Genomic DNA, 15,853 nt, shown 5'->3' on the forward strand with positions numbered 1-15,853 from the left:
AATTAATATGGAACGTTTTTAATCAATAAGAACGGGACATTTCATCTTAACACCTCGATGCTACACCCGAGTGGCATCTTAACACCTCGATACTACACTCTTCACGTGAAACGTGGTGTCTTAACACCTTGACACTACACATTTCACGCTACAACAAATAGATACATTATATACCTACGCATATAATTATTCCACTTACCTCAAAGTCTTGTGAAAAGATACCCGAGCTTGCAAGACCTCAAAGTAACGTACCTATCATATTATACACATCATCAATCGCAAACTCAAGTTAGTTAACCAAACCCTTTCACCATTCTAAGCCATTTTGACCCAAGGTGCAATTTCAACCCATTTGCACCCTTAACCCTAAATTGGGTCAATACACACTAAAACCCTAATCATTCGTCAAGATGGGTTTAAAACACACTTAGGTCACAAGGCTAACTCGTTTTCATACTTGCTAGGCCACTTAGGTCATTAAAGACTCATTTGACACATTTCAAAGTCAACACACCCATTTGGGTCATCCATACCCAATAACACCCATTTACATATTATAAAAGTGTTCTAGCCACCAACTAACCAAATTTAAGACTCAAAAGTCCAATTGACACATTCAAACCCTAGGTTAGTCATCAATGAGTCTTCATAACCCATAATCACCCAAAATTCCCAAAATACTAATCAAAATGGGTCTTTGGTTCATCACTAGCCCAAAACCTAACCCTTAAAGCAATTAAAGTAAGAAATTGGGTTTTATAACTTACCAACACAATCACCATGTAGCTATCGACTAGATGAACGACTTTAAAACTTGCACCAAGACCCGATTCAACCTCTTTCACCCTTTAATGGAGCTTTCTCTCTCAAGGATTGCACTCTCTCTCTAGAGTTTAATTGGAGAAGATAAGATTGTTGGGAATGGAGTGAATGAAGCTCCAAAACTGATCCAAGGTATTAAATTCGGGCTCCAATGTGTTTTGACCATAATGCCCTCAAAATATCTATTTTAAAAGAAAAGGAGAATCTGTCGCAGACAGATGGCGCGGCGAGTCAACAGGCCGCGCGGCGTGCGACACATCCAGTTCAGCTTCTTTCGTGCTTTTAAATATATAACCAAAACCCCGTTTCAAGTATCGAACATTACACTTATGTACACTACAAATACTCGGGTCTTACACCAGGGAAATAACATGAGATATTCTGTTCATCCTCTATTTCTCTTATTTTAAATAGAGTACAGATCCTATTAAAAGTACGAAGATGTTCATTTGGATCTTCCTTCGGCGCACCACTAAATTGGCATTGATTAGTTACCATGTGCAGGATTTGTCCTTTTATTTCATAATCTGGCGCATTAATGTCTGGTTGAGTAATTGCGTGACCTTGGCCAGTGCGTTTAGCTCGCATTCAGTCTTCCATACTTAGAGGTTCCAGATTTTCCATGATTGAATTTGTTGAATCTGAATCACTAAGGGATTCTAATTTAATGGGTTGTTCCTCAACAATCTCTGTTTGAATGATTGGTGGTTTCGGAGGAAAGATTAATGGTTCAGGATCTCTGAATTGTCCCTGAATATCCTCCGGATTCTCAATTGTGAGGTCGGGTTCAAAAAATGGATTATCAGAAATTTGAATTGGAGTACTTGGTCGACTTGATGACGATTCTAAAGAAAAATCAACGGTGACAATATTTGCTAGATGTCTTGATCTGGTTACAGGTGGTGAACTTACAAAAGGTGGTGAACGTTTTGCTCGGTGCATTCACTGAATATCCTATTAGTTATAAAATATAAAAATTATATAAGTTATCAAGTTAATAGGCTTTTCTGCTTTTGCCCACGTTTCGAATAGCCAATAGATGTAGCAGGTAGCCAGGACCCTTTAAATCGGAAGCCCACAACTCGCCTCTAACAAATCCAACTATTACTACGAACCAGAAAATTTTGGATGTCTATCAATTTAACCACTTGAAATAATTTTTCGTTGAAATTTTAAAGAAATTTTAGAGAAGAAATAGAAAATTCTATGTCCTAAAAACTAGAGTGGCGAAAAATAAGAAATAAAAAGAGTGCGTCGAAAAACGTCGAAAAATAAAAGGTTGAAAAATAATAAAAAGAACGTAGCGCGTTGAAACTTAAAAGTCTAAAAACTAAGAATTAAAAGTTGCGTCTAAAGGTATTAAAGCTTAAAAGAAATTCTATATCCAAAATGGTATAAACTTAAAAAGTACTAAAATTTATAAAAACGGCGTCGCAAAATTCTAAAGCACCTAAATCTTAGTCTAAATAAAAAGTACTTAAGGAATTTTACGGCAAAGCCTAAAAATCTAGAAATAAAAAATAACTATGGCAAAAACTATGACTTAAAACTAAATACGAACGAAAAATACAAACATTACGCTAAAACAAATAAAAAGTTATAAAATATAAAAACAAACTTAAAGTTGTAAAAAGTACAATTTTTATAAAAATATTATTTTTAAATTATTTATTTTATAAAACTATTAATTTTATATTTTATATATTAATTAAAACTAGATTAAAACTAAATAAAACAAACTAAATAATAAAACTAAACTAAATAATTAAATAATTATAACCTAATTAGAGTTTTAATAATAATTATAATTAATTTAAACCCTAAACTGGTCGGACAAGGTTACCAGACCAGTCAAATCACCTCATGCGATCGCATGAGGTGTTAGTTGGTTTCCCATGCGATCGCATGGCTTGCGAATTCGGGCCAGACTTTGGGCTGCAACAGTGATCGGGCCGAGTGGTTTTTACTACTTTTTTTTTAAAATTCTGTTTTAATATTTATATAAAATATTTATATAAATTAAATAAAAAATTATATTTTTACAAACAAAAAATAGAAATAGAAATATTTATAATTTATATATTTTATCAAACTCTTAAAAATATAAATATATTGTTATTCTTTTTATGGTTTTTGTATTTTTAATAATTAAAACGTATTTTTACAAAAGCGTATTTTTCCAAAAGTAAATTAAAAAGAAGTAAAGTATTTTTTCAAATTTTTTTTTTATATATATATAGCGTTTCGCTTTCGGCGTTTTAGTGTCCCCGGCAGCGACGCCAAAAATACTTGATGTGCGTAGAGGTGTATACAAAATAGTTTATATTTTACAAGAAAAATACTATTAAATACGATACAATTTTACACAAGTTGTTTATTTATTTATAGAGTGGATATACCTAAACCTTGCTACAACACTTATAGGCAGTGCACCTAATCGTACAGTAGTGTAGTTTTTAGTAAGTCCGGTTCGTCCACAGGGAACTCGCCAAGTTTAACGCTATATTAGTTTTAACTTATAATTATAAAAATACAAAAATATATAAATAATATTATTATTATAAAAGGGGGATTTTACCGTTTAATGACCGGTTTGTTGATTTTAAAACTTTAGTCGCAGTTAAAACCTAATGTAAAATATTAAAAATAAATATAACTTAATTTAAAGCGTAAAATAAATAACGATAATGAAATTGCAATAAATAAAAGTGCGATAACATAAAATTGCGATAATTAAAAGCACAATTAAATAAAATGACGGTAAATAAAAGTGCGATAATTAAAAGTGCAATTAAATATGAAATATATAATTATGCTTATTTAAACTTCCGTAATCATGATGTTTGACATGTTAATTTTAGTTTATTCCCATGGGTTAATTGTCCTTTGTCCTGGATTATTCAATATGTCCATACGGATTTGTCCATAATAGTCCATCAGTCATAATCATAAAGTGCGGAAGTCTTCGTCAAATTATTCTTATTCCCGAAGTCAAATATTCCAACTAATTGGGGACTCGAATTGTAACAAGGTCTTAATACTTTGTTTAATGAATACACCAGGTTATCGACTGCGTGTAATCCAAGGTTTTATTACTTTGTTAACAATTACACCAATTACCCTTGAATGTAATCCACCCCTGTTTCAACAAGTCTATTAACTATTAATCCAGTTCCATGTCCTGTAAAATGAACAATTATTGGTATTTATAGATATCCCGCCCACCGTACCCAGTCAAGCGTATGTGGTTATATATAAATACGTCAAATTATAAGTCTATATATTAAATTAACGAGGTATCGTTTAGTTAATATAAAGCCCATTAATAGCCCATAGTCTAATTTCCACAAGTGTCGTTCTTTTATCCAAACTCCAATTATGGTACAAAGCCCAATTACCCAATTTTAATATTTAGCCCAACATCATGATTACTTCGGCATTAAATAAGCATAATAATAACTTAGCTACGAGACATTAATTTAAAAAGGTTGAACATAACTTACAATGATTAAAAATAGTGTAGCGTTACACGAACAGAATTTCGACTTACACCCTTACAACATTCGCTAACATACCCTTATTATTAGAATTTAAAATTAAAATTAAAATTAAAATATAATATATATCTATATGTATACGTGAGAGAGATAGAGAAAAAGATATGTTAATTTGAGCCAAAACACGCGAAATTTATAGATGTAGCCTGACTTCTGCTGCCATGCGATCGCATGGAATTTTAGCTTCCAGGCCATGCGATCGCATGGTCTACTTTTTCAGCTCACAAGAGTTTGTTTGCATCTTGCCGACGGTTTATAAAAATATATATAATATATAAATAAAAATATATATAATATATAAATAATTTTAAGAATTATTTAAATATTATATTATATTTATGTGCATAGTTGACTCGTAATTTTTAGTCCGTTTCGTCGAGCGTTGAGAGTTGACTCTGGTCCCGGTTACGGATTTTCGAACGTCCTTGCGTACAATTTAATATATTGTATTTTACGTTTTGCGTCTTGTACTCTTGTAATTTCGAGACGTTTCTCATCAATAATTGGAACCACTTTGATTGTAATTTGTACTTCTGAGCTTTTTGGTCGGTTGCGTCTTCAATTCGTCGAATCTGTCTTTTGTCTTCACCTTTTATTATTTAAGCGAATATCACTTGTAAATAGAACAATTGCAACTAAAAGCTTGTCTTTCTTGAGGGATAATGCTATGAAATATATGTTCGTTTTTAGCATTATCAATTGTATTTGTTGCATTTTCTCCTATTTTTGGTGCTCTTTTTTTATGTGGTAGCTCGAGTGTTGAGTCGCTGTTTTATAATAGGCTTTGCGACCGTCTTTATAGAACCCACGCATTAGGCATTATGCAACGTTGACATAACTAGGAACACTGTATTTATGGAGTAGGACGTTTAGAGATGTTTGGAGTTTTGAAATTTTATTTTACGTTATCTCTTCTTTATTCTACGGTTTATCTGTTGCTTTTCTTAGCAGTTACGAGAATTTCTTAATCTATCTAAAGTCCGCATTTTTAAGTTTATGAGGAGGACGTGTCAACCTGATAAGAAGGTTGGTTCACGAAAAGCACCGGATACACAAGATTATAAAACTCTAAAGATTATAATTGGTCATAATGAAAAACAGAAGAAACCATTGATGTTGAATATGGACTCCACACCAAAAGATAAAGGTTTGTTCAAAGATCAAGATTTTGGAATTATTGGATTATTCAGGTTAGTATGCCGGCATCTAATATTATTTAATTGTTTTTAGTTATTTCTCTAAAGTCAATGTGCTTGGTAAATGTTTAAAAGGGCTGTTGAAAGTCAAAGGCAACTACAGACCTCAGTAAACTTGCACAAAAGTTGCTCATTTCTAACCAACTTAATGTGAAATAAAATGCCACCGTTTCTGGCAAAAATCACATTAATAAAATTACTTGGGCAAAACTAGCCATGGGACACAATTTGGTTTCATTGTATGTAGATGCTCAGTATGATTTGGATATCACGAAACATGTATTTGATGAAATGTTTAATATCTTGATGGTTATTTACTAGGTGGACATGTTCACATGAACGGATGCAGCTGTGCCAACGCAGTGGTAAGATATATTAACATTTCTTAGTCTTAGCTATCATTTTTATAGTAGCAAGTATGCGACTCAGGTGGGTTGAGTAATGATTCAAAACATGTTTGCATTCGGACGGTTTGTTTTACGTTTGTGGTTTGTTGTACGTTTGTATCACACTATGTAATCGATATAAACCTACGTAATGTATGTCACTATCAGCAGCTTTCAGCCAACTTCTTTCAACGTAATGTATGTGACTAAGTGACAACAACGTTTTGTAATGTATGCAACGCTATAAATTATATAAGAACTTCTGTATACAGCCATTTACAATAAATAAAATTGGTCACCGCAGCAGCGCGCAGTCGACCAACAGCTTGTTCTTGTCATTTGCCCAAACTTATCATTACTTGCTTGCTTTGTGTTATATTTGCTATTGTTACTTTTTGTGATAAAATGTATCAACTTTGCGTTATTTTTTTTTTCAGGTTATAATTTGTTGCTTTATCATGATTAATTGAACATTACTTGACAATTCAAATTTTGATTCGTCCGTAAGAAAACCTCGCGAATTCGCGGGTTTTAAGCTAGTATATATAAAAGCTACATGTAAAATGACTTAAAAGTTAATTTTTTTTTACTTATATGTAATATTATATCTAATAATTATTATTGTATTATAACTAAAATCAGTTTTAAATTTAATAATTATATGTATAAACTTGCGAGTAAATTAAAAAAAAGTGCACGGATTTGCTGATCGGGTTTTACCCATGACAGGTAGTATATACCCACGACCCGCCCGCGACCCGTCAGCGGGTATAAATTTTTACCCGTGCCCGTGGGTAAGAATTTATGATGTTACCCGTCCGTCGCGGATCGAATACCCGCGAGTTACGGGTTTTTTCTCGCCCGTTGTCATCCCTAATGTCATCCCTATTTAGCACATAGCTTAGCTTTTTGAACTTTTTTTTTTTTAAATCTTACTTTTTATGAAAAAAACTCCATCAAAATTTTGTTCGATTAAAAGAGCTTAAACTTTTTAGACATATGATATGTTTGGATGAAACTAAAGTAAAGCGTATAGGAGCTTAAAAAATTTAGAACCTTATTATTTTAGAGCTTATAGTTTTAACTTTTAAGCATTGTTTGGTAAAAAGAATGGTAGAGCTAATAAAAAATGACAATGATCCCGATACACGGATACACCATACACACCATTTATAGTGAACTACCAATTCTACCCTTTTAAATTAATCCTCCGTTAATAATCATTACAAATTAGAGATGGCAAATTGACAATGGATCAGATATGGATCGGATGAGACCGTATCCATATCCATATTCATTTATATTTTTTCATCCATATCTGTATCTATTTATAAAAATTTCATTCATTCATATCCATATCCGTCTGGTGAAGCAGGTTAATGGATAATCATCCATATCCACTTAAATTTATTTCATTATTAACAAATATGATCAAAAGTAATATTTCTTAATAGTTTATGCGACCGAAAGTTACATTTTTACTAATCAATATAATAAATAGTCTACAAATTGCATATTAAACGTGTAAAGATATCGATTACCTGTAAGTTGCTTACTATTTAGTTACATGGAATCATCTTTAAACCACCAAAGTACGATAAATTCATTTAAAGATTTAAACAAAACAAAATATGTTTAGAGAAAATATATACAAAGAGGAATATAATTAATGAAATATCACTATATAAATGATATTAATTCTAGTGATAAATCTATAAATTTAGTTATTTCGGATTAAAGCAGGTTCATCAATGGATAAAACTTTTTATCCATATCCATAAAAAGAGGTTGATTTAGCGTAGAATTATGAAGAGTAGATTTGAAAATTTACAATATAAAGTGTGTTTGAATCAAAATTAGGTGTGTGAGAAACTGAAGATCACATCCCATTAAAATTGTAGAGCTTAAAAACAAAGCTCATTTCAACTATTTTATGAAAAAGAAAAAAAAAAATACAACTTATGAAACATTAAGTTACTAAAGAGCCCTTCAATATATTATTTTACCGTTTTATATTTTGTCCATTTAAATCATTTCCTAACAATAAGTTTTTAGCTTCAGTTACTTTATCAAATACTTGAAAAAAAAAATTAAACTTTAACTTTCAGCTTGAAAAATAAGCTCCAGCTCCAGCAGAAATGACTTGAAGATAGAAATGGCTTCATTTTTTTTTTTTTTTTGAAAGGCAAGAAAACTTTTATTAAACACACAAAATATTACAGTACAAACTTGAAGAAAGGAACAAATCAGCTCGACAACTCAAGAAGCCTTAAAACTCGAGGTGTTGCAAAGAAGGCAACACTATCGAGTATCGACTATATACAATCACTAAATATTAAGAGACTCCCGGGTTGGATAGCCATTCGAGCCACTCGATTTTCCTTTCTCTCATTCTATTAGAAATCCACTCGAACGTCATAATTTGAATTTCGTTTAACGCGACCGGTCCATTCCAACATTTGTTGTTAAACACCTTGTTGTTTCTATTGTTCCAAATGAGGTACATACAAATCCATCTCGTTGCTTGCCAAATAGTAGATCCCCAATTTGACGAGTTTACATTATTATCGATGTTGATTAGTTCATTCAGACTATAACTCGCAAAGTTACCGGTCCATTCCAACATTTCTAGGATTTGCACATGCTTTTGTAAACCTGCAGAAACAACACATCTCGAATTTGAAAATGCGAAAATTAAACAAACGAGGATGTTTTTTTTTTTTCTTTTTTTTTTTTTTTTTTTGTTTTGAAAAACTAAATTTATTGGAATAAACACACACCCACAAGTAGAATGAAAACAACATACACCAAAGTCCAGATTACATACAACTACAAGCATGCTCCAGCTTTTGATTATGGGCCTTTAGCTCAACTCCACTGTTGACTTTGGGTCTCCTTTCCACATATCAAAATTTGAGGAAACTTTGGAACTCCTATTTGATATCCAAAGATGTGACAGAACGCGCAAACTTGAGAAGATATCTTCATTTAAAAGTGATGCCCTGTTGTTGTTGTTCAACCCGTATATCAATCAGTTTCTCCATTTCCAAATAAGCCACAAAAGTGTGTAACGTGTTGCCAACTTCACCTTGTTCATTATACTCGATCCATGATTAATATTAGCAAGGCTGATCAAGTTGTATGCTCCATTTGAGATTTGAGACGAGCCGTTCCATCAATCTAAAAAGGATCTCCAAAGCGGTAATATGACACGACATTGAGTAAACAGGTAGCGACTGATTGTAATTCAACACCTCTACTTAATAGATTTGGCCGGTTCGGTAGCCTATCCAAGTTAAGTCTCCATATAAACACATTGACTTTCTTAGGAAGCCAATTTACTCACTTGCTTAATGTTAGATTTTAGCACGAACCCAACATTTGACCCAGGGGCGGATCTATAGTGTGTCCAGTGGTTGCACGGGACACCACTGAAATACGCGATGTAGTGGAATTTTTTTTGGGTTTTTAACTAGTAATACTAGTGGATAGTGTAATTTTTTTTTGTGACACCACTGCAATAAGCCATTTAGTAGAATTTTTTTGGGTATTTTAACCGGTGACACCAGTGACCACCAATCATAGATCCGCCACTGATTTGACCGTCTATCAGAAGAGGGAATTTATGAACAGAGAAGATCCCGTTTGACCGTCCATCCATCTTGATCTGAAGTCAGTAAGTTGCAGTTGGTTAACTCAGATTCTAATGCATCTAACTCGTCAATTGATCTGCCTCTGATTTCTAATGTCTAGCTCGGATTACCCTTTAATCCGAGTTCGTTGTTAGTAACCCGATCCATCACCTTGGATAGTGTTGTCGAAGACATAAATCAGAATTATAGTTATCCATCCATTTGTCATGCCAAAAAAAAAAAGAAAAAAAAAGTTGAGTCCCCCTTCCCTACCTTTCGGACAATAGAGGCTGTTGCTCTAGCTCTAACATGATTTTAATTATCTCTTAGCTCAATTCATCTGTTTATTCATTTGGCGATATTGTATAAGGAGCCAATCCATTGTCTACACAAATAAACCATAAGTTCTACATTGTTCAGTTTACTGTTAAATAAATTACATAATAGGGTTAATAGTTTTACTCCTGTTGATCATTTATGGATTCATTTAAGAAAGGAGTGTTAGAATGTAGCATCAAAAGTCAACAAGGTCAAATTACTTTTTTAAGTAATTTGACTTTAGGATCAGAAGCTGCAAACTTCATCATCTCCCAAATTAGTAATTCACAAGAAGACATCTACAGCTGGACCAACGGATACAAATCTGACCACAAAACAGCATCTTTTCCTTTTATACAAAAGTGGTTCCAAAAAGTGTTATGTAGCCTACTTAAAGTAGAAATAGCTGTTGTAGTTTAGGTGTTTATAAACACTCATAGCAACATGTAAAGAAACCAATTCAATTTGTATCAATTACTAAAAATCAATACAAAGATCAGTTTCATTCTAAGTATCAAATTCTCAATTATTATCATGGTATCAGAGCTTATGGTGTAGATCAAGGGATCATTACATTCATTAGTGCAGCTTAAATCATTTGCCATTAAGTTTGGGTCACCATGTCTCAAGACGGCAGCCCACCTTCAATACAATCAACAAGCACAAGTCAAATTAATGACTTGACTAGCCAATTGGCTAATCTGTTGAAAAACAGCATGAACTATCAACAACCCAAGATTTCTGATACACTCAAAATCGGGTTGAATTTAAACAGTTCAAATTATGCACTTTGGTCTAGAATGATGAGGGTAGCAATTGGAGGTAAATCCAAAGCTCTCCTTGCTCATCTAACCACAAATCCCATGGATACTAGCAATGAAAACTATGACCAATGGGAGCAAGAGGACTTGATCGTGTTCTCATGGTTAATACAGAACATCGAGCCAAGTCTTGCAAGCAATCTAACATCCTTTTCAACAGCAAAACTGATATGGGATGCTCTAATCACCACCTATAGCAGTGGTGTTGATAAATTGCAAACGTATGATCTTTATGTCAAGGCAACTGAGATAAAACAAGTAAGTATGCATCTCGAAGGGTTGTGGATCCGGATGCAGGGCATTTGGGGGGAGATTGAAACCAGAGATCCAAACCCCATGGAAAACGCCTCAGACATCATCAGGTACAACAAAATTCGAGCTGAACACAAATTATTTCAATTTTTAAATGCCTTAGACAGAAAACATGATACAATAAAGAGAGAGTTGCTTCGGATGAATCCTTTACCAACAGCGGAGGAGGCATACGCCGCCGTTAAAAAGGAAGCTGCACACCGACAAATCCTAGGGTTATCACCGAGTAACCTCTCGACCAATCATGACGTTGCAACCGGATTGGCCACAAGTGATGGCAAGAGGACTCCTGTTCATCTAACCCAGTCAAATCGAAACAAATATTCACCAAAAGTGGACAAATCGAAACTTACATGTACCAAATGTGGCAAATCGAGGCATACTCGAGAGCAGTGCTTCGAAATCAAAGGTTTTCCTGAATGGTGGATAAAGCAAGGAAAGGCAGCAACGGTGGAGGAAGCCGGCGACACCACCACGACGACCACCACTACAACCACAGATCAGGGGTTTGGAGGCATCATGACAGAAAAAGGTACCAATTTTCTCTCTTCCTCTTTATATTCATCAAATAGAATAAAAAAAGGAGATAGAGGGTACACCGGCGATAGCACCACCACCGATTACAATCATGTTACAGAGAAAGCAAAAGCTTTTTCTATATCTACCAAAGTAGATGTATGTGAAAAGATAACAAAGAAAGAGAAAAAGATGCCTTCTCAAAATACCACAACCACCACTGATTACAATAATGTTACAGAGAAAGCAAAAGCTTTTTCTCTTTCTACCAAAGTAGGTGTATGTGAAAAGATAACAAAGAAAGAGAAAAAGATGCCCTCTCAAAATAAAACAATTAAAAGTGGTGGCTGTTTGAAAACGGGCAGTAGCCCTAAAGAGGTTATTTGGGATGGGACTTGGGCTGGATGGTTTAAAAGCCCAACTGAAATATATGACAAATATAACAAGCCTACAGATTATCTAGATAAAAGTAACCTTGGGCCAGAACAGGTTATTAAGCCCAAAATCACCAAACCCAATCCTTTTAAATTTAAAAAGGTTATTACTGAACGCATGCCCAATAGACCTACCAATTTTAATAAATCCACAAAATCGAGTATTTCGTGTCAAAATACGTTTTCTATTTTAGCAAAAATACAAAACGAATCTGAAAACCCTCCTAAAGCTAATATTGTGTCAAACGATTTTAAAACCACAAATTGGATATTTGATTGTGGTGCAACGGACACGATGACATTTGATGAAAAAGATATTGTGGTCAAAACTAAACCTAGGAAAAGTAAAGTCCAAACGGCTAACGGTGAAATTGTGCATGTTAAAAGTGGCGGTACTATTGAAATTTCACCAACTATTAAATTGCCTAATTGTCTATATATTCCAGCTTTGTCTCATAAGCTGTTATCGGTAAGTCATGTTACAAAAGAATTAAATTGTAAAGTCCTGATGTATCCGACTTTCTGCGTCTTGCAGGACATTCGAACAGGACTGTTGATTGGACGTGGCACTGAAAAGGGGGGGTTGTACTATGTTGATGAGGTTTCTCAACAAGGCACCGTGTCACTTGCTCACGGAACACCTACGAGGGAAGCCTGGTTATGGCATAGGAGATTGGGACATCCGTCAGCCGGATATTTACATGCTTTATTTCCTAGTTTGTTTTCATCAAATGCTGTTTTAAACTGTGAAACATGTATTTTGGCTAAAAGCCACCGTAGTACTTTCAAACCTAGTAATACTAGGAAAGATGTACCTTTTGCTTTGATTCATTCTGATGTGTGGGGACCGGCTCCGGTTATTGGGGGGGGGGGAAATTTGCGGTATTTTGTTCTATTTGTTGATGATCATACAAGAATGACATGGATTTATTTTTTAACACACAAATCAGAAGTATTTGAGAAATTTTCTCACTTTTATAAAATGGTACAAACTCAATTTAATAAAAATATTCAAATCTTACGTTCCGATAATGGAGGTGAGTTTGTCAACACCTCCATGAAACTTTTTTGTGAACAAAACGGGATCATTCATCAAACCTCTTGTGCTCATACTCCCGAACAAAACGGAGTGGCTGAACGGAAAAATCGACTACTTTTAGAAATGACAAGAGCGTTATTAATTGAATCTAAAGTCCCAAAAAGTTTTTGGCCCAAAGCTCTTGCGTCCGCTACCTACCTTATCAACCGTTTACCAACAAAAGTTTTGGGCACAAAAATCCTAGAGATGCTCTATCTCAATTTCACACCCTACCGACCTCATTAAGCATTGAACCACGAATTTTTGGGTGCTCAGTATTTGTTCACATTCCAAAAATTGAACGCACCAAACTTGACCCATGTGCTGAAAAATGTGTTATGGTTGGTTATGGCATAAACCAAAAAGGGTATCGATGTTATAGTCCGCGAAAACGTCATGTCTTCACTACAATGAATTGCGATTTTATTGAAACTGAATATTTTTATAATACCCAACTCACGAGTGAGGGGGAGAAAGAGAGTAATGACACTCTAAGTTGGGTAACATGGACACCTAAGCCCCACAACATCCAAACTGAATCACCTAATCCTAGTCCCGAATCACCTAAATCACCTAATCCTAATCCCGAATCACCTAACCCTACTCCCGAATCATACAATCCGAGTCCAGAATCACCTAATCCTAGTCTTGAATCACCAAACATTGAACCTAATGGAATTCCTTCAAATGATGAGGAAGATATTCCGACTAAGGACACACCACTCAATAATGAATCCACTTCCGTTGAAACCACCGAAAGATATGTTTTACCACAACGAATAAATAGAGGTGTCCCACCTAAACGTTACTCTCCGGAAAAAGAAAATCAAAGATCAAGGTATCCTATTGCCAATATAGTACTAGGAAACCTATCAAGTGAAGCACAGAAATTCAACTCTGTCCTATACTCTGAAAAAATCCCAAACACGGTTGAACAAGCGTTAAAATCTGAAAAATGGAGGAAGGCGATGGAAGAAGAAATGGAAGCACTTAAGAAAATTGATACATGGGAAAAATGTGTCATTCCTCAAGAAAAAAAACCAGTAGGGAATCGATGGGTGTTTACAATAAAATACAAACCAGATGGTACCATTGAAAGTACAAAGCTCGGTTAGTTGCCAAGGGTTATACTCAAACATATGGAATAGATTACTCCGAGACTTTCTCTCCAGTTGCGAAGATTGATACCATCAGGGTTCTTTTCTCAGTTGCTGCAAATGAAGAATGACCACTTTACCAATTTGATGTAAAGATTGCCTTTCTACATGGTGAATTAAAAGAAGAAGTCTATATGGAAGCTCCTCCAGGATTCTCCGGAAACTTCAAAAATGGGGAAGCTTGTCAACTTAAAAAATCTTTATATGGGCTAAAACAATCCCCACGGGCTTGGTTTGGGAGATTTACGTTATTTATGAAAAAATACGATTTTAAACAAAGTAACTCGGATCATACTCTCTTTTTTAAACGAAAAGGAAATCTGATTACATGTTTAATCATTTACGTTGATGACATGATAATAACAGGAAATGACAAAGAAGAAATTTCAAAATTAAAATTGAACTTATTTAAAGAATTCGAAATGAAAGACTTGGGCAGACTTAAATACTTTTTGGGAATTGAGGTTTTACGATCCCAACAGGGAATATTTATCTGTCAAAAGAAGTATGTTCTCGATTTTCTTGCAGAAACAGGTATGATTGATTGCAAACCAGCCGATACACCAATGATTCCAAATCAGAAACTATATATGAAAGAAAAAGGTGATCTGGCTGATAAAGGGCAATACCAAAGAATAGTGGGAAAATTAATTTATCTTGCTCACACTCGACCTGATATAGCACATGCAGTTGGAATTGTGAGTCAATTCATGCACCAACCACAGGTTTATCACATGGAGGCTGTAATGAGAATTCTCAGATATTTGAAGAAAACAGCAGACCATGGAGTTGTTTTTAAGAGGCATGGGCACATGAAGACTAAAATATATACAGATGCAAGTTGGGGTGGAGAAAAAGGGGACAGAAAATCTACATCCGGATTCTTCACACTTGTCGGGGGTAACTTGGTTGCTTGGAGAAGTAAGAAACAAAAGGTTGTTAGTCTTTAAAGTGCAGAATCCGAATTTAGAGGAATAGCAAAAGGGGTAGTGGAGGCCTTATGGATCAAAAAGCTACTGACAGAGATTGGTTTCCCACCACAAGAAGCTATTCAAATCCTGTGTGACAATGAAGCAGCAATCGCTATTTCGGAGAACCCTGTTCAACATGATCGAACTAAGCATGTTGAAATCAATCGACATTTTATCAGACAAAAATTAGATGACGAAATCATTTCTCTTCCATCAATCAGAACAGAAGATCAGCTAGCTGACATCCTCACCAAATCGGTCAATGGGAGACTCTTCAGCGAAGTACTTGGCAAGTTGAATATTGGAAACCCCACTAACTTGAAGGGGAGTGTTAGAATGTAGCATCAAAAGTCAACAAGGTCAAATTACTTTTTTAAGTAATTTGACTTTAGGATCAGAAGCTGCAAACTTCATCATCTCCCAAATTAGTAATTCACAAGAAGACATCTACAGCTGGACCAACGGATACAAATCTGACCACAAAACAGCATCTTTTCCTTTTATACAAAAGTGGTTCCAAAAAGTGTTATGGAGCCTACTTAAAGTAGAAATAGCCTACTTAAAGTATAAACACTCATAGCAACATGTAAGTATCAAAGATCAGTTTCATTCTAAGTATCAAAGTCTCAATTATTATCAAGGAGATGTTCCCT

At 34.5% G+C, this 15,853-nt stretch overlaps 1 long non-coding RNA gene across 2 annotated transcripts; it reads right to left on the reverse strand.

The window, feature by feature from the left end:
• Positions 1-8,141: 8,141 nt before the first annotated feature.
• On the reverse strand, positions 8,142-11,858 carry LOC139866205 (uncharacterized). 2 transcript variants are annotated; one of them, XR_011765304.1, is made up of 3 exons: positions 11,398-11,858; positions 8,789-9,978; positions 8,142-8,616 (listed from the first exon to the last, which is right to left on the reverse strand). It is a non-coding gene; the product is annotated as an uncharacterized lncRNA (long non-coding RNA). The 2 variants fall into 2 exon arrangements; XR_011765305.1 differs by having other exon boundaries at positions 10,486-11,858.
• Between the last annotated feature and the right edge of the window lie 3,995 nt (positions 11,859-15,853).

The sequence above is a fragment of the Rutidosis leptorrhynchoides genome, chromosome 9 (genome assembly GCF_046630445.1).
Source record: "Rutidosis leptorrhynchoides isolate AG116_Rl617_1_P2 chromosome 9, CSIRO_AGI_Rlap_v1, whole genome shotgun sequence".
In the NCBI taxonomy this organism is placed as follows: Eukaryota; Viridiplantae; Streptophyta; class Magnoliopsida; order Asterales; family Asteraceae; genus Rutidosis; species Rutidosis leptorrhynchoides.